Source organism: Pongo abelii, chromosome 3, assembly GCF_028885655.2.
Source record: "Pongo abelii isolate AG06213 chromosome 3, NHGRI_mPonAbe1-v2.0_pri, whole genome shotgun sequence".
Lineage (NCBI taxonomy): Eukaryota > Metazoa > Chordata > Mammalia > Primates > Hominidae > Pongo > Pongo abelii.
The window spans coordinates 26,680,781-26,701,792 of NC_071988.2; the positions used below are offsets into that span (position 1 = coordinate 26,680,781).

The 21,012-nt window shown below is 34.1% G+C and overlaps 1 pseudogene; it reads left to right on the forward strand.

Moving 5' to 3' along the window:
• The window catches only part of LOC100447291 (immunoglobulin-binding protein 1-like), a 152,865-nt pseudogene that overhangs the window by 111,681 nt on the left and 20,172 nt on the right, over nt 1-21,012 (forward strand).

Below are 21,012 nucleotides of genomic sequence, written 5' to 3' on the forward strand. Positions count from 1 at the left end.
CTTAAAAATGAAAGTTCTTACTAATTCAATTTATTTTTAAGTCAATATGTATTTAAAACTTAAGTATACAATTAAAATTGAATAAGAAAGAATTTGCATTTTTAAGATACAATCTTTCTATTTATGAATGTAGTTAATTTCCTTAAGTAGCTTTGTTTCCTTCTTTTAGTTATTCACACTTTGAGATAATTATTTTTTGGTTCCTTATAAATTTAGTTGATATTTTAACTAATTTTTAAAAAATAATATTTCCAAAAGTTTGTTACTTTTGTTTAGAGAAACTGGTATTATTTCATACATTGATATTTTATCTATGATTTGCTTTCCTTTGAAGAAGTAATATTGTCTGTGAATAATAAACATATTACTTTTTCTTCCCATTATTTATAATTTTAGTTCACTTTATAGTATCTTTTGAGTAGTATTAATATCACAATTTTGAAGAGAAATAGTAGGCATCATAGACTGCACTTTAATTTTATTATAAATGTGTCTATTTCACCTAAAATTTTAATTTTATTGGTATTATATTGTTTCTATTATATTTCTAATATATTTGAAATTTCTAACATATTCAAATTTATTATAATTTTATATTTCTAATATTTATTTGAGCCACACAATTTTCTTGATAAATCTTGATAGTTTTGTCTATTTTATTATATTTAAACAATTTTTTCTCTTCTGCCTCTTTATTATATACTTACTATATTTTATATTTTGTATCAAAATGTAATTTTTCTGTTTTCTCAATTTAATGTTATTTTTCTACATTATCAAGATGATATATTCCTGAGATCAATTTTCACTTATATTGCTTTAATTTTCTGTATTTCTTTTTTAGAAATCTTAGTCTCTAAATAACTAGAAAGGAATTTGTTAAAATCTCCTGTTATAATAGCTTAGCTAATGTTGCTTTGTAATTCTTTTAAAGTTGGTTTTATTTTACGTATTTTAAAGGTTATATGATCAGATAAACACAATTTCAGAATTTTATATCTTCTGATTGAATTTCACTTCTTACGTAAATATGTAATTATTCTCTTTATACCTAGTATCACTTTTAAAAAAATAAACTGAATGTTTTATGTTTTTCTTTTAAGGATCAGTAATTTGCAATGCTATTATAAAAGTTACGAAATATGAAAAAGTTTTTAAATTAGTACAAATTTAACTTGTGTTTGACCTTATGATTCTTGCTATTATTCCAATTACGATAATTATTTGTTTCCAGGAAGAAGTAATACATTTGCCTAGTGACTCTTTTTATTGCCATATTAGTTATAGTTTCCCTGAATTTGATTATGAGAAGCAGATGTTTTTCTTTTTACTTTCAACTTTTTTGTATATTTGAGTTTTTGGTATTATATACATCTCATGTAAGTGCATAAAATATAATTTGCACATCTTTTTACCAAAAAACTTAGTCTATTTACATTTATCCTAAATATCTTTACGTAAGATTTTTTTCTGTCAATGTATCCTTTTTCTTTTTTATATCATAATTTTGCTTTTATATTTTTCCTTCTGCTGTCCCTTGAACTTTTTAGATATTTTGTCAAGTTTGCTTTCTATCTTCTTACATTTTTATTATCTATTGATATGGAAGTTTTACATTCTATTTCTTTTCTCTCTCTTTCTTCTTTCACTTTTTTTTTTTTTTTTTTTTTTTTTGAGACAGCATCTTGCTCTGTTGTCCAGGCTGGAGTACAGGGTGCAATCTTGGCTCACTGTAACCTCTGTCTCCCAAGCTCAGGCAATTCTCATGCCTCAGTTTCCTGAGTAGCTGAAATTACAGATGTGCATCACCACACTCAGCCATTTTTTGTATTTTAAGTAGAGACGGGGTTTCACCATGTTAGCCAGGCTAGTCTTGAACTCCTGGCCTCAAGTTGATTCCCTCCACCCCACTGCCTCAGCCTCCCAAAGTGCTGTAATTACAGGCATGTGCCACCATGCCTGGTCTATGTGTTCTATTTCCTTGAGCTCGTCTTAACATTTCTAAATAAGTAGTTGACTTAAAAATAAATTTAATTAGTAACAATATCTTCTCTCAAAAATACTAGAGTATTTCATTAGCTGCTAATGTCTCTCATCGTATTTTTTTCTGATAGTTCACATCACCATTAATTATATATTATTCAAATCATTATTGCTATTATAATTTTATATAATCAAATTGATTTATAAGACCCCACGTTTACAAATTTCTTTGCTACCAACTATTCTTGCAGCTCACCTCACAGCCTTCTTGTGTTTGTTTTAGCATTTTCCTAAAGTAATCCTCTTAGTGAATGTCTTTCCTATGCTTTAAACGTTTGTTTTTCTGACAGTATAGCTCCTTTTTTTCTCTCTGATAGTTCTGAAAATCTCTTTGCCTCTAGCTTTAAAAAATTATATCTATGGGTTGATTTGCTTAATTTGTCCTGTTGGTTATTCTTACTTTTTAAATCTGGAGATTCATATCTTTGATCAATTCTGAAAAATTGTCAGTCTTTGTCCCTTTGAATATTATCTATTTATCATTTTCTCTATCCTTTCTTTCTGGAATTCTCCTAACTTTTCTAGTCTCCATCTGTATTGTGCACAACATATGTGCATCCCTTGCTTTAATGAAACACATCTGCCTCCTGGGTTCCGGGCAGCTTAACCATTGCAGAGACCTGGTTGTTGCTCTTCTTGCATCATTTCCTCAGAACTAGACTTGATTCTAGACCTGAGCTCCTGTGAAGCACCTCTCCATGGGGCCTGGAGTCTGGAGTGTGGTTTTCCCCATATTTGTGAAAATGCTGGAAATGTTAATGATCCATGGAGTCACCTTTGATGCAAGGCAGAAAAACTCCTTTCACTTCCCTAAAAGACTGCTCTGAAGCACATAGGTTCTTTATTGTCTGTCCAGATATTCTTACATTTCTGAGAGTTCAGTTGTGCTTCTTCGAAGATGTAGCCCCTTATTGATATACTGAATTGAATTTATTTCCCTTTCTTCTTTGTCTCAGTTTCTCTTTTTTTCTTCATTTGTGATCCTTGGGATTATATCGCCAAATAAAGCATTAGTGTGTAAGCTTTGGCTCAGGTTATTTTTCCTAGGGGACCCAGGATAATTCACTACCTATTCAGCTTCTCATTATGTTTTATAAATTTTTCTCTTTCCTTAACCTACTTTGAATTCAATCTGTTCATTGAGGTTTTAATTCCATTGAATATTTGTTTTTATTTCTGAAGTTTCATTGTCATTATTTTAAAATATATGTATGCTTTTAATTATTTTAAGTATACTCTGTCTTTCATTTCTTTTTCTTTTCTTTTTTTTTTTTTTTTTGAGATGGAGTCTCGTTCTGTCACCAGGCTGGAGTGCAGTGGCATGATCTCGGCTCACTGCAACCTCTGCTTCCTGAATTCTAGCAATTCTTCTGCCTCAGCCTCCCGAGTAGCTGGGACTACAGGCGCCCGCCACCATGCCCAGCTAATTTTTGTATTTTTAGTAGAGACGGGGTTTCACCATGTTGGCCAGGATGGTCTCCATCTCTTAACCTTGTGATCCGCCCACGTCGGCCTCCCAAAGTGCTGGGATTACAGGAGTGATCCACCGCACCCGGCCAGTATACTTCTTTTACGGCTGTAAAAGAAGTTCATTCTATTTTTCAAATTTTCTGGAGGTCAAAAAGTTGACCTCCATTTTCCTTATAGGCCACCTGCTCTCTACCTCAGAAGATCGACCAGTATAAATTGCACAAAAAGTTTCTCATTTTTATGGTTTCTGATTGGGCCTGACTAGTGGTTTTGACTAACTACAGGGAGGGAGAAAGAGGAATGAGGTCATGGTATTTATGTATATGCTTGGTATGTTAAAAATTGATTTAAACTTGCTGTATCCCTTTTATTTTATTTTATTTTATTTTTTTATTATTATTATACTCTAAGTTTTAGGGTACATGTGCACCATGTGCAGGTTAGTTACATATGTATACATGTGCCATGCTGGTGTGCTGCACCCATTACCTTGCCATTTAGCATTAGGTATATCTCCTAATGCTATCCCTCCCCCCTCCCCTCACCCCACAACAGTCCCCAGAGTGTGATGTCCCCCTTCCTGTGTCCATGTGTTCTCATTGTTCAATTCCCATCTATGAGTGAGAACATGTGGTGTTTGGTTTTTTGTCTTTGCGATAGTTTACTGAGAATGATGATTTCCAATTTCATCCTTGTCCCTACAAAGGGCATGAACTCATCATTTTTTATGGCTGCATAGTATTCCATGGTGTATATGTGCCACATTTTCTTAATCCAGTCTATCATTGTTGGACATTTGGGTTGGTTCCAAGTCTTTGCTATTGTGAATAGTGCCGCAATAAACATACGTGTGCATGTGTCTTTATAGCAGCATGATTTATAGTCCTTTGGGTATATACCCAGTAATGGGATGGCTGGGTCAAGTGGTATTTCTAGTTCTAGATCCCTGAGGAATTTCCACACTGACTTCCACAAAGGTTTAACTAGTTTACAGTCCCACCAACAGTGTAAAAGTGTTCCTATTTCTCCACATCCTCTCCAGCACCTGTTGTTTCCTGACTTTTTAATGATTGCCATTCTAACTGGTGTGAGATGGTATCTCATTGTGGTTTTGATTTGCACTTCTCTGATGGCCAGTGATGATGAGCATTTTTTCATGTGGGCTTCATCCCTGGGATGCAAGGCTCGTTCAATACACGCAAATCAATAAATGTAATCCAGCATATAAACAGAACCAAAGACAAAAACCACATGATTATCTCAATAGATGCAGAAGAGGCCTTTGACAAAATTCAACAATGCTTCATGCTAAAAACTCTCAATAAATTAGGTATTGATGGGACATATCTCAAAATAATAAAAGCTATCTATGACAAACCCAAAGCCAATATCATACTGAATGGGCAAAAACTGGAAGCATTCCCTTTGAAAACTGGCACAAGACAGGGATGCCCTCTCTCACCACTCCTATTCAACATAGTGTTGGAAGTTCTGGCCAGGGCAATTAGGCAGGAGAAGGAAATAAAGGGTATTCAATTAGGAAAAGAGGAAATCAAATTGTCCCTGTTTGCAGACGACATGATTGTATATCTAGAAAACCGCATTGTCTCAGCCCAAAATCTCCTTAAGCTGATAAGCAACTTCAGCAAAGTCTCAGGATACAAAATCAATGTACAAAAACCACAAGCATTCTTATACACCAATAACAGACAAACAGAGAGCCAAATCATGAGTGAATTCCCATTCACAATTGCTTCAAAGCAAATAAAATACCTAGGAATCCAACTTACAAGGGAAGTGAAGGACTTCTTCAAGGAGAACTACAAACCACTGCTCAAGGAAATAAAAGAGGATATAAACAAATGGAAGAACATTCCATGCTCATGGGTAGGAAGAATCAATATCATGAAAATGGCCATACTGCCCAAGGTAATTTATAGATTCAATGCCATCCCCATCAAGCTACCAATGACTTTCTTCACAGAATTGGAAAAAACTACTTTAAAGTTCGTATGGAACCAAAAAAGAGCCCGCATCTCCAAGTCAATCCTGAGCCAAAAGAACAAAGCTGGAGGCATCACGCTACCTGACTTCAAACTATACTACAAGGCTACAGTAACCAAAACAGCATGGTACTGGTACCAAAACAGAGATATAGATCAATGGAACAGAACAGAGCCCTCAGAAATAACGCCACATGTCTATAACTATCTGATCTTTGACAAACCTGACAAAAACAAGCAATGGGGAAAGGATTCCCTATTTAATAAATGGTGCTGGGAAAACTGGCTAGCCATATGTAGAAAGCTGAAACTGGATCCCTTCCTTACACCTTGTACAAAAATTAATTCAAGATGGATTAAAGACTTAAACGTTAGACCTAAAACCATAAAATCCCTAGAAGAAAACCTAGGCGTTACCATTCAGGACATAGGCATGGGCAAGGACTTCATGTCTAAAACACCAAAAGCAATGGCAACGAAAGCCAAAATTGACAAATGGGATCTAATTAAACTAAAGAGCTTCTGCACAGCAAAAGAAACTACCATCAGAGTGAACAGGCAACCTACAAAATGGGAGAAAATTTTCGCAACCTACTCATCTGACAAAGGGCTAATATCCAGAATCTACAATGAACTCCAACAAATTTACAAGAAAAAAACAAACAACCCCGTCAGAGAGTGGGGGAAGGATATGAACAGACACTTCTCAAAAGAAGACATTTATGCAGCCAAAAGACACATGTATCCCTTTTAAAAAATGACTATCCCTCTCCAGAAAGTTTGCTGAAAATACTTCCTTCTACTTCGGTTTCTGAAAATCTTCCCTCATCCATCATTTCAGAACTCAGCTCCATTGCTATGGAAAAGATTACTACACTATCTCTTCTACACACAGTTTACTACTTTGTCATCTATCTTTTCTTAAATAATTCTCTTTGAATTATCCTAATTTGAGTATGCCACCAGATTTCTTATGGAACCCTGAATGATACAGGGTCTAGTACTTCTATGGTTGATTCTATTATCTCAGTCATGGTATGTAGTAACCTTTATGTTTTAGACTTTTAAAAATTATTTTAATTTTTATTTCTGCTTTAATTTTACTGTGGAACAGTATGCAACTTGGTTTGAGGACAAGATTGTCCAAAGTAGTTTCACAATTGCTTCCAACACACCAAATGCATTTTATTCCCTTCTTGAGGTGTTTGTAATATTAACATATTTTGTTTCATATTCCTGAAACATTCAAATAGTGTAAATTCAAACTCCAAATCCATGAGGGTACATATACATAGCTATAGATATAAACTCAGAATACAATTTTTGTTCACTTAGAGATCATATCAAAATAGACGTGCTCTGTCCTTAATCTTTATGGCACAAGCCCTATTCCAAATTATTTATTATCTCCCTGTGCCAGGGGTGGGTTTTTTCTGTATTTCTCTAATATTTCACAAAGGATGCAACCTTTCAAACCTGCCAGCTTCTTCATGTAGTTCTGGTCTATCTCCCCGTATCATACAGGCTAAATGCTCATTTTATCATGTGAGCTTAGAAAATTTGGCTCTGAGATGACAAAACCAATACCTCTTCTCCTGCTCTACCAGGGCAGGGTAACTGTACCATCAGCTAAAATCAAAACCAGTTTTAGTTTGCTTTTTGTTTCTGACATCAGAAATTTTCTTTTTTTTCTGGTTAGCACTTAAAAAGATATTTGTTATATTTTATAGTACATTTTAATATGCTTGACCAGGGGGATTATCAGGTTATTTAATCTGTCATATTGATAGAACTCAGTATTTCTTTACTTTTCATCACTTCTGCTAATCTCATATTTAAGACGTGATTTTCTCTATTGAAAAACAAGTCACTTACAATGTGTTCTATTTTGTGTCTCTTAAATATTTAAGAGATATTAGGCATTTAACATTTATGTAGAATAATTGAAACAATCAGTGATACATAGCTTTTTCCCTGGAACACAATTAGTTTTGTAATAAAATGGATTTATTAACAAAAGCATGCAGAATGAGAGCACACAAAGTGCATTCACTGAATATTGTACAATTGACACAGTAGAATCTTCATTAATTGGCTCACCTGTATACCAACACAATCATATTTATGTCCAAGTACATGAAAGGGCAAAGTAATAATAATACCAGTAATTTCAAGCATATTTTCAGTGTCTTATTTCTATTAAATGAATTTCTATTTAGAAATTCAATAAATAAGCATTTCACAGACACAAATAATAATTTTATGCTTGATGTAGCATTTCTAGCATCTTATAAATAAATCTAGGTAAATAAAAAACCAAGATCCATAAGAGCTATACTAAGACTTCAGCAAAATCGTTGGGCTTTTCAGGAAGGTTTTGTTTTGTTTTTTTGAGAAGTCAGTTATATATGCACCAGAATGAAACGCGCTTACCAAGCAGAAAAACTGTAGTTTAAGAAGTGAATTTGGAGCATTCTCTTTTAAGATATTCTTTAAATGTACCTTGAAACAATATAAATTTAAAATAAGCAGTTACAACTTTTTAAAAATATTCAACCTTGAGAAAAAAATGTAAATTCAAAAATATGTAATCAGTTCATGAAGATGTATTATAGACTAACTCCAAGTAGCTGTCATGCAAGCTAGCTAGTAATTTTAAATAATGACATTTTATTTCCATACTATGAAATCTTTCTATCTTGAACATAAAACTTTGAAAAAGAATCTCTGCTGGCATAATTCTAAAAATCATTAAGCATGAATAAAACTATGAGAGAATAATTCAATAATGGATTTCACATCTTCAGTATATCGACAGAGGGTGGTGTTCTTTCGTAATAGGCAATTTACCTCCAATACATGAAGCAGAAAAGCATCTACAGTAAAGAAAGAGGAAAAAAATGCTGGTTTGTATTATTGACAAAGATAAGATTAAACCCAAGCAAGAGATAGTGGCAACATGGAGGCTTCAAAATTCTACAATTACAAGGGAAAAATAATGATGATATAATAGAATTATGTTAATGTTTCACATACTCAAATAAAATAAAAATGGAGAAAAATAGGACATGAGACTGGGTGTGGCTGCTCATGCCTGAAATCCCAATGCTTGGAAGCCAAGGGAGGATGGATTGCTTGAAGCTAGGAATTCGAGACCAACTTGGGAAACATAGGGAGATCCCGTCCCTACAAAAAATAATTTTTGAAAAAATTAGCTGAGTGTGGCTGTGTGTGCCTGTAGTCGCAGTTGCTAGGAAGGCTGAAACAAGAGGATTGCTTGAGCTAAGGCGGCTGAAACTTCAGTGAGCCATGATTGCACCACTGCACTCCAGCCTGGGCAGCAGAGCAAGACCCTGTCTCTGAAAAATAAATAAAAGTAAGGATCATGATTTCAATTAACTTATAAAAGTTATTTTTACAATTTTAGATATAAACTGAGGCTCAAGCTTGGCCAAAGCAGAGGGACTCTATTGGGGAAAACAAAACCAGTACATTTTTTACATTTGTATGGGCTTGCTTTAAGAAGCCCTGTGTACTTGAAATCTTTGATGAGTTCTGGTCTGGTGAAGCTTTTGTGAGGCTGGAGAGCTAAGAAGAAAGCTTCTTGAATATACTGTGGGAGGGAAACTGACTAAAGGTAATGAGTCTCTCAAGACATTTGGTAGAATTTAGAGCTTCAGGGTATCGACACTGAAAGGTAAACTCAAAATCCGCACAAAAGCAGAACTGAATCTCCTTTCACTAGTGAAAAAATCAGATATTTAAAAATAACTCTGAATAAAGTTTTAAAGAAAGGAAATATGCATCAAACGGAGATGCCAGAATAAAGAATGAGTGAACCCAAATTACACAAAATGGAAATTATCTTGTTTTTGAGACCAAAATATGATTTGAAAAATGACATAATCTTGGGGACCTATTTGATAACATTGAAAAGTCTAAGATACATGACATTGAAGTCCCAGAAGATTAGGAAAATAAAGACAAAATAATTATGTAAAGAAAATGACTGGAAACTTCTTAAATTTGGTGAAAGATACAAATTTACAAATTCAGAAAACCCAGCCACATGCAGGAAAATTTAAAGAAAACCATTCACAGTTATATTACACTCATATTGATGAAAATCAAAGATAAGAAAAATTCTTGAAAATCACTAGGGGAAAATCACACATCACATGCTAGGAAGCAATATTTTGAATATTCATGGACTCCTCATTAGAAACAAATGATGTCAAAAAGAATGGGACATCTTTAATTTCTAAAACCGAGGAAAGGCAAAACAGAATTTTACATCAGGAAAATCTCCTTTAGAAACAAACTTAAAATCTTAAAAGAGAATGCTCCAAATTTACTTCTTAAACTAAAGTTTTTCTACTTACGATAAGCGTGTAATACAAAAAATTAACTGAAGATGGATTAAAGACCTGAATGTTGAACCTCAAACCATAAAAACCCTAGAAGAAAACCTAGGCAATACCATTCAGGACATAGGCATGGGCAAAGACTTCATGACTAAAACACCGAAAGCAATGGCAAAAACGCCAAAATTCACCACTGTGATCTAATTAAACTAAAGAGCTTCTGCACAGCAAAATAAACTATCATCAGAGTGAACAGGCAACCTACAGAATAGAAGAAAATTGGTTGCCCATCAATGCCCATCAATGATAGACTGGTTAAGGAAAATCTGGCACATATACACCATGGAATATGCGACCATAAAAAAGAATGATTTCATGTCCTTTGCAGGGACATGGATGAAGCTGGAAACCATCATTCTCAGCAAACTAACACAGGAACAGAAAACCAAACACCTCATGTTCTCACTCATAAGTGGGAGTCGAACAGTGAGAACACATGGACACAGGGAGGGGAACATCACACAACAGGGCCTGTCAGGGGTGGGTGGGGCAAGTGGAGAAAGAGAAGTAGGAAAAATACCTAATGCATGCAGGGCTTAAAACCCAGATGACGGGTTGATAGGTGCAGCAAACCACCATGGCACATGTATACCTACGTAACAAACCTGCATGTTCTGCACATGTATCCCAGAACTTAAAGTAAAATAAAAAAAAGAAAGTCAAAAAGAAGACATTTTTAGATAAGGAAAAACTAAGAAAATTTGTCACCAATGGACTTGTTCTACAAGAAATGTTAAATGCTGAAGAGAAATGACACAAGATGCATACTTGGATCTTTGAAAATAAAGAGCAATAGAAATGGTAATACCTGGGTACATACAAACGATAATCTTACTCTTAATTCATTCTAGTGTGCATGACTGTTTAAAGTAAAAAACACTGTCTTTTAGAGTTTAAACAAGAAATATAAAAACTATAGCATAATTAGGGAATGTAAGCTTTTTATTTTTTACGTGAGGTGGTATAATATTAAGTGTAACTGTGCATGTACAAGTTAGGTTTTTGCATTGTAATTCCTGGAACAGCTAGTTTAAAAAGGTATCCTTTTTAAAGATATCCTTTCCCCCATCATCTTTTGTAAATACAACCAAAACAAAGAAGCCGATAGATAAATTGAAACATCAAAACTGTGGGATGCAGCTAAAGCAGTTCTTAAAGGGAAACATATCTTTAAATTTGTTATTTTATAAGAATGTTCTACAATTGTTGACCTAATATTATGCCATTAGAAGTTAGAAAAGAAGAGGAAGGAAACTGAAGTAGAATAATTAAAATAATACATGAAAAGAATAAAAAAAACTTAAAATTAGAAAAAGTAGATCCAAATCTTGTTGTATGTAAATATTAACCAAATTACCATACCTCACCCAAGACTAATCAAGAAAATAAAAAAGAAATGTATCAATATTAAGCATGCATGAATGGCTATTATTACAGATTCTACAAACATTAAAGGGATAAAGAGAATATTATGCACAATTTGATACAATCAACTATGAACCTTAGACAAAGTGGCAAAATTTCATGCTAAATACAACTTACCAAAATTGACAAAAGTAGAAATAGAAAATTGAATAGACCTATACCTATTAAATAAAATCTGCTTGTTATAAATAAAAACAACTCTCCACAAATAAAAACTCTAAGGCAAGATGTTTTTACTCATGTATTTACTCAAATAGCAAGGAATTATTAATGCTAAACTAATACGAACTTTTACACAAAACAGGAGAAACTCTGCACAAGTCATTTCACATGATCAGCATAATCCTAATACTAAATTTTGACAAAGAATTATAAAACTAGGAAACTGTAAAACATTATCTCTCATGAATGTAGATTCAAACTCTTAACAAGATATTGCCAAATCTGACAATATGTAAAAGGATAAACACCACGTTAAAGTAGGGATTGTCTTAGTAATACCAGGTTGAAAATCAGCCAGTGTGATTTATCATATTATGATCATAAAGATATAAGAGCTTATGATATTTAATACATGCAGAAAAGACTCCTGAAAAAATTCAACATCAATTATGACTAAAAAAATCTGAGCAAACCAGGAAAGCAGAAAATCTCACTAATCAGATGATGAAGATCTTTGTAAAACCTAGAGAAAACTTTATATTTAATACTAAAAGACATAAATTTCTCCCCTGACTGGAAACAAAGCAAGGATGCCTGCTATTATCATTTCCAATTAACATAGTACTGGATATTCTTAACACTACAATAGGACAAATAAATAAAATTCATAAAAATATTCAAGGAAGAAGTAAAAATTCTTCCTATTGTCATATGATGTATTAGCTTACATTGAAACTAACAATGAGTTTACTAATGGACTGTTAGAATTAAAAAGTTTAAATCACAAGATATTTTTATATGCCAGCAGCACACATGTAGGAAATAAAACTTTAAAAATCCCACTTCAAATAATGTCAACAATTATAAAATATTTATAAATAAATATAACAAAATATGTACAAATAAACTCCTGAAAAAATTCAACATCAATTATGTTGAAGTAAATTGCTGAATAATTAATAAAAACATTGCTGAAAATAAAAACATTGCTGGGAAAAATAAAGATTAAAAATAGAAATTTACAAAAATTCTGAAGAAGACAAAAATAAATTTACTATATTTGTGGATTGAAATAACAAAACAAAAGAAAATCAACCTTTTCTATACTTTCAGACATAATAAGCATATTACTTTCAAAGGAAAACTCAAGGAATCAACTTCTCAGATGCCATATGACTAGGTGTGAAACAATAACACAATACCTACAAAACTAGTTATACAAAAAGAACACAATCCTAAATTTTATAGACAGCCATATTATCTCATTTGTCATGAAGGAAAAAAAATATGACTTTGTAAGAGTTCAATGAATATGTTACCCAAATATCTAATCCAAAGACATTACTAAAGATGGAATACTAACTATAGCAAACTAAAATAGAGACTTCAAAACAAAGAAGTTCAAAGCACAGGAATAGGAATTATGAGAAATGAGCCTTGACGTATATGAATTTAATGGTAAGCCACTGTGAGAATCTGTCTCCTTGAAATAAATGTACCAGTAAATAAAGACAAATAAACAAGAATATCCATAGCAGCACTACTTATAATAGCAAAAACTAACAACAGTGAATTTCCCTCAGTAAGAGAAGGTTTGTGAAGATTGTGGCATATCCATACCATAAAATTTTATATAACCATTACTAAAAGAGATAATTAGATATTTAAGACACAATTGGGAAAGTTATTTACATCTACACTTAAATGGGAACATCAAAAGCAAGATGTAGTTAAAGGTGCATAGCATAGTGTTAAAGTAAGTTTTGCCTAGAGCTGCCTTCTTGCATATTTTAAGTTTAGCCTAAAGGTTTCTCTGTACCTAGTAAATTGAAGCCTAACTGGATGTGTAAGCAGACTGTAACATACTCTTGTGCCAATCACCAAGTTTTGGCCAATTAAAGGTGGCCAACAGTTCAAACTGTGTTCAAACAAGGCAAACATCAAATCAAGCTGTAAACAGTCTGGCTGTTTCTGTACTTCACTTTCGTTTTCTGTAAGTTACTTTCCTTTTTCTGTCCATAGATGTTCTTCTACCACATGGCTGAGCTGGAGTCCCTCTGCACCTACTTGGGTTTGGGAGGCTGCCCAATTCGTGAATCATTCTTTGCTTAATTAAACTCTGTTAAAATTAATTTTTCTAAGGTTTTTTAACAATAGTGTTGAATTTTTGTAAAACACCACAAAAGTGAAGAACCCAATGATTATATGAACCTTCTAAAAACAGCATTTCTTGCAACAACTTCAATATTCAATTATTGGCCAAATGGATTATATATGTACAGATTCAATAGATTCCAAAGGATTCTAGGTCTTGAGTGATACTATAAAATCACTCCCCTCTTCTTCCTTTGAGTTTGAAATCATTCAGAGAAAAAATTATGAACCAATCATGTGAGACTCAAAATATCAGCTTCCTGACTTACAAGGATAAATTGAGAAACAAACAAACAAACAAAACACAAACTTGAATTGAGACTCAGGCAAAGTTGGACATTGCTGGGTCTTCCTTAAAGGGAGAGGCCTTTTTAGCCTGGCAGAGGGAGAAAAATCTATGCATGTCAAGGATAAACCACTACTGTGCAAGAAGGAACCAGGTGAGTCACAACTACTCCATCACGTCTTCCAGCTTAGTCTTTCCATGGAAGTGAAGCAAGGTGCTAGAAAGTACTTCTTCCCTGTTTCTATTCTTCTGAGAAGTGGATATTCCTTTCTTCTATGGGAAAAGGACTGAATAAAAACATTTCTTACTAATGTATTATCTTTTAAATTGAAAGGAATGTGAGCCTAAAAAGAGATTCTTCCCATTCTCCCTCACCCACTCAAGGAACACAGTTTGGCGAACTATTTGAATTCATTGTCTTTCCTAGGCTTTGCTTTACTATTCAATGTCAGATAAATAACCAGGAGAAATCTTATAATAAAGCAACTGTCAGTTCAAATCATCCTTTGAAAAAAGTTGTGATTTATTGAATTAGTTTGTGTATCACTTGGTGAGAAAGTATGTAGGATTTGTACTTTGCATTATGTTTTGTAAAAGGTAGTTTTATTGACAATGAAGCTGTTAAGACTTTTTAATTAAAAACCTTAGGAAATGTTATTTTGTTAAGAAAAACTCGAATACTGAATAATTGTTTAAAAGATTTTGCAGTGTACATGATGGTTGTCATCACAATTACTCTTGAAATTTGACATTTTTTCAGTAACTAACAATGTTATGTGACTTACTGTTACACAATCTCTATTGCATTTTTCCAAAGAACATATCTAAAACAGGCTTAAGTTCTCTAAACCATACAAAATAATTAAAGTAATGTGAATTATAAAAAAGCTAAGTAGACTTTGGTAAAGAGATCCTGTTTGAGACCTATCCAAACCTACCTTACGGTTTGTTCAATTGTGCCTGTGTGGAAGATCCAGGTAACTGGACCTTTTTATTCATTTTGGAAATTAGAAGGCAGGTCAGGAATGGAGATGGGAACAGAAGGAGACAGACAGTGAGATATAACTACAATCTTTAGGAAAGTTTTCAGATCAAGTTAGAAAATCTCTGTTATGTTCTCCTCATTTGAACCTGCAAAACTTTCATCTCTTTCATCTCATTTACAAGTATAATATCCTAATTTTCATAGTATTTCATTGTATTCTTTTTATAACCCAAATAGAACAAGTCATTTGAGTTCAGGAAATGTATCATACTCTCACTGGTTTCCCCACCTACAACTAAGTAGAGAGCTTTTGTCTTGAAATGAGTTCAATAGACATTTGTTAAAATAAAGAAAAAATCATCCTAACTAGGTTTCCTTAACTAAGATAAATGTCAGCTCATCTTGACTAGATAATTTTTCTTCTATATAGAAGTCATAGATGACATACCCAAGCCTAAATAGTTTTATCATGAATATCCATTATGGGTATCTAGATTTAAAGACAAGATTGATTATCACAAAATAATAGTTCTCCCTACAATTGGAAGTTTATAGAAGCTAAGATGATTTGGTATCTCCTAATTGTAAATATATCACATTATTGTTAAATTTATAATGGAATCATTAAAAGGAGGCTTATGGTGGAAACTGGCTTAGGGATTATAGACCAGCAGTGACCTGTTGGAATTTTCTGTGATAATGGAGAAGTCTTACATTATCTCTGCTGTCCCATATGGTAGCCACTAGCTACGTGTGGTTAACACTTGACAGGCGGCCCACGTGACACAGAAATTGAATTTTAATTTTTAAATTTTAATTAATTTGGATGTAAATAGCCATGTGTGATAGCAACTACACATTGGACAGTGTAATAGAACTTTTTTGCAAATCAAATTCCAGACCCTAAGTTGTCTTGCCTCTCTGAACTTGGGGAGACAAGCTCTGTGACATTTATAACTGAAGGAAAAGCAATAGAAAGAAAATAGAAAGCAATATAAAGAAAATAATATTTAAGGGTTTGGCATTGAGTGTCTGCTGAACGTATGACAAATGGGACGTATAACAATAGCTAACATCAACTGAAGATGCTATCTATGTGCTAGCCATTAATTAAAGGATTTTGTAAGCACTAACTCATATATATATATATATCACAAAACCCTTGAAATTAGTGCTCTTATTATACTTATTTTGTTGATGAGGAAAATGAGACATAGTGAAGGTAAGTAACTCACCCAGGGCCACCCAACTAGTAAGTGTTGGAGTCTAGATACAAACATATAATCTGGCTTCAGAATAGATCCTCCACGTACAGCTTTCATCCTTCCTGGGCTATATACTAGAACTTACCAAATCTAATATTGTTGGTTTAAAATTCTCCATCATTTTTTCTACCTATAAAGGAGAAAAAACCCAAAATATTGTCACTAACTGGAAGGTCATTAATTGTAAGATGTAATGAAAATATTATGATGTTAAAAAAGTATGGCTTAGGATAGATAAAGTATTTTAGCATTGCTGAGAAGACACTGTTATTTCTAGTTAAAAGTCATACTCTACGTGTGAGTCAAATACACCAAGCTGGGCTTGTTATTTTGGCTCTTCACCAATCTACGACAAGAAAGGAAAACCGACATGGCCCGGAAATAAGAGACTAGAGCAAATACTTAGATTGGATTTTAATAAAATCTTTCAGGATCTATTCCCTTTACACAAAATAAAAACAAGGGAAGATTTGTTGAAAGCTTAGATTTATCAATCCTGATTATTCACTGTTCAATACATCTAAACACCAAACTCCACATTCCTTGTAAAATACAGATGCATCAACTCTGCAGGGATAAAGCAAGATTCCATTCTGTTTGATTTTGCTAGGGCAGCATTGTAATCTACTTCTGCCTTATCCCAGACTTGCCACAAATAAGGAAAGAACCACGTCTTGGTGGCAGTGGGAATTCAAAGTGGCTGCTAGAGCATACAATGTTTTTATAGGGGGAAGCTGTTGGAAAAGTATATTTAATTTAGCATACTGTCACAAAGTCTTTTTTTTTTTTTTTTTTTTTTTTGAGACAGAGTCTCACTCTGTCACGCAGGCTGGAGTGCAGTGGTGTGATCTCAGCTCACTGCAACCTCCGCCTCCCAGGTTCAAGCAATTCTCCTGTCTCAGCCTCCCGAGTAGCTGGGATTACAGGTGCCCGCCAACACGCCTGGCTAATTTTTGTATTTTTAGTAGAGACGGGGTTTCACCATATTGGCCAGGCTGTTCTCAAATTCCTGACCTTGTGATCCACCCGCCTTGGCCTCCCCAAGTGCTGGGATTACAGGCATGAATCACCACACCTGGCCACAATGCTTTTTTATTAATACCTAGATACTTAACCTGAAAAGCCTTCCTTTTCTCCCTAGACTCATGTGCACATACCGCAAGCACCAGTTGGTCTTTGTAGCATCTGCACTACAACAATGATGTCATGGCATTGTGATCAGGTATTTTCAAGCCTAATACACTGTCCACATTAGTGGTTGTGTTTTTCCATCCTTAGTACCCAGAAAACTAAAACACATAGGAAAATCATTTTTTGAATTAAAAAAAGCTATTCAACCATGGGCACTTAATGACTACCAGAAAAAGAGAGAAATGAAGTGTTCTTAGGTGCTTATGACACTTCCTAAATGTATTTAACACTCTAGAAACTCTCTAAATCTTGCCATGGTAGCTAAGTAGATGTAGTGGATATGTGTCATTTGGTTTGTCTAGAATCTGTCCTCCCTTCTGGTACTCGAGACTTTCTAGTGGGGTTGCTGAATTGATAGGATGTAGATCTAGAGCTGCTGGCAGCAGCTTTTGGCTCCCTTGTGGGAGGGTCTGCATCAGAATGAAATCATCACAAACAAAAGCGCAATGGAGAAAAGTAGAAAAAGATAATTCTAATAGCTTCATTTGAGCACCTGCATTTAGCAGTAAGTAGAATTTTCAACTATTTAAACCAGTGATTTCTCCCTTTTTCCAAGCTAAAATAAATACTTATGTGAATAGCTGTTAACTTGGAATGTTGTCCTTTCAACTATACAACATTGAAACAAAATACTTCACGTGCCTTCTTACAAGTGCCACTGGGTGATGAGCATGTGACAAAACTTTTCTCACGCAAAATATGGAAGATATTGGTATCAATATTGAAATGCTTTACCTCCGTATCCCGGGTTCAAGTGATTCTCCTGCTTCAGCCTCTAGAGTAGCTGGGACTACAGGCATGTGCCACCATGTCTGGCTAATTTTTGTATTTTTAGTAGAGACAGGGTTTCACCATGTTGGCCAGGATGGTCTTGATCCCTTGACCTCATGATCCGCCCACCTCAGCCTCCCAGAGTGCTGGGATTACAGGTGTGAGCCACCGTGCCTGGCCTCAATGTGGAGTTTTAAAAACATGTCTCATTTACCACTCAGTACTCAGTTATTATCCATAAATGTGGTATTCCCTTGTTAGACTTTGATAGAGCAGCTATATATGGAAGTGTGAGTTATCATGAGACTATATGAACATGTTTCCTCTCAAGACTGAAGCTTGAAGAATGTTTGCCCTGTAGAAGAGTACTGCCACTTTTCCCATTCGTTTGACATTTAGCTAATTTGCACTATTTTCCAAACATTGCAGTAGATACTAACTTTTGAGAAATAAATAGGATCCCAAGGTCTAATACATAATATTTTAACTAGATGGCTCTAACAAAGCAAAACACAGTCATGTCCTTTTCTTTTTAACCTACTACCTAGCCAATTAGGAGATGTGTGACAATTGGAAATTGTGGAAGAATGGAATAAAAACTTGAATTCCAGTCCAATCTTGAGATTCTCATCTACAAATTCAGGAATGTTGGGTAATTTGTTTAATCTTTCTGGGCTGTGGGTTTTTCAGAATAATCTCAACGGATTAGATTAAGTCCAAGATTTCTTCAATCCCCTATAATCATAAAATGGGAAATGATGTCCTTAAAAGTTCATCTGTAAGAGTTCTCTGATTCTGAACAGAATTTTACATAAATTAGCCCTGGGAAACAGCCATGAAGAAATCTCACCTCTTACTTTATTCTATGAGTCTTCACTCTAATATACTTCACATTTTCATGATGAGGCCATTTACCTTAATGTTGGTAAAATATTCTTACTAAACCAGTGCTAACCAATTTGGAATTTATATTAACCATTTATTATTAATCTGGTTTATGGAACTAAACTAAATAGTACTAGAAATAGGATTCAGTAAAAAACTATATGTAACTGATTTCTGAAATAGTCTATTCCTAATATAAATACATTTAACCACTTAAAAACTAAGAATAATACTTAGCTTAATTGAAAACTAACTACATATCCAGCATGGTACTAAGTGCATTACATGAATCATCCAATTTAATCCTCATTCTAATTTATGAGAAACATAGTTCTTATGGATAAAAACATAGATATAGTTAGTAAATATTCAGGGCTTAATGTGTTGCCTATTTGCCCAAATTTGAACTTAAGTTACCAAACCAAAATTAGATTCTATTAAAATATTTTCCTCATTCTCATAATTTATATAGGTTAAAAGTCGTTTTTCTAAATTTATTCATAATTCCAGAGAAAACCACAGAATTGGGAAGCTTATAATTCCAAATAATATATTGTTGTAATAGTAGAATCTCTCTTTTTGGAATTCACCACACTAGGTCTTCTAGCTTGTAGTGCCACTATTCTGTTATTCAGAATGTGTTAGATTATGCCATGGTAACAACCACAAAAATTTGATTTTACACAGCAAAGATTCCTATTCCATGTAAAGTCTATCATAAGGCTGAGCCCCTCTCTATGGAAAATTATCTTCATGAGGCCAAATCTGAAGAAACCTTCACCATCTTGCAGGTACAGCTTAAACATGTAGCCTCTTTGGTCAATGAAGTAGAGGAAAGCGAACCACTAGTAATTAAATTCTTCAGTCTAGAAGTAACCTGTATCACTTGTACCACAACTGGAAAAGGGGTTCTTGGAAACAGTTTTCTACATGTATAGAGAAGCAGAAACTGTATATAGGGAGCACTAGCAATGTCTTCCACAACCATCTTCAACACATGATTTCGAAAGTCACTGTGCATTTCTGTTATCAAGTTGGTAGAGGGTGAAGGAACAAGAAGAATCATACAGAAGAAATGTATTTGCCCCAGGCTTAGAAATGGCACATCAGCGAGAACTCAGTCATACATAGCTTCAAGAGGAGCCAGGAAATTTCATGGAAATGTGAAGCCAAGAATAAAAGGACATGGATTTGATATTAACTCACATTCTCTGTGCCATGGGCTTTGCCAGTATTGTTTCCTCTCCTGGGCCCTCTCTCGACCCAAATGTTAGTGTTAGTGCTTTCTTCTCGTCATGCCAGTGTAAACCTCTGGCTCATATCTCTCCCCAAATTTCCAACTTACATATAAAATAGGATATTTTAAAGTCACATTTAAAATGGAAAAATCCATTACCCTTCCCACCTCACAATACTATGTTCACACCCCAGATCATTAAAGGCAATTTCCTTTATCCACCTGATCAGACAAAAATCAATCAATATTTGGGAGCCCTCTTGACTCTTTCTTTGTTTTCTCACATTTATTACCCAGTAGGCTTATTCCCTACGATCTGCCTTCAGACGATATCCAACATTGGACTACTCCTCATCACTTCCACCACTGGCACCTGGTCAGTCATCATCATGTCACCTGGATGATGGCAGAAACTTATTGTCAGCCATTTTTATCCTTATTCTAGTTCAGTTCTCATCACTGATGCCAAAATAACCTATGTAAAGCAAGAATTGGATTTTGTCACACTACATTTTCAGACCTAGGCTAGTGACATTCATTTCATGAATGAAAATATATCCTCCCGGCAACAAAGACATCTGATGTTTTGGAGAAGAATAATTAAAATGTGCTCACCCACAATCAAGACCTTCAGACCCAACCTGACTTCTTACTTGCTCTGTGAAGTTCTGTGTTTCCAACTTCTACTCCCTATATAATCGACAGTGACTA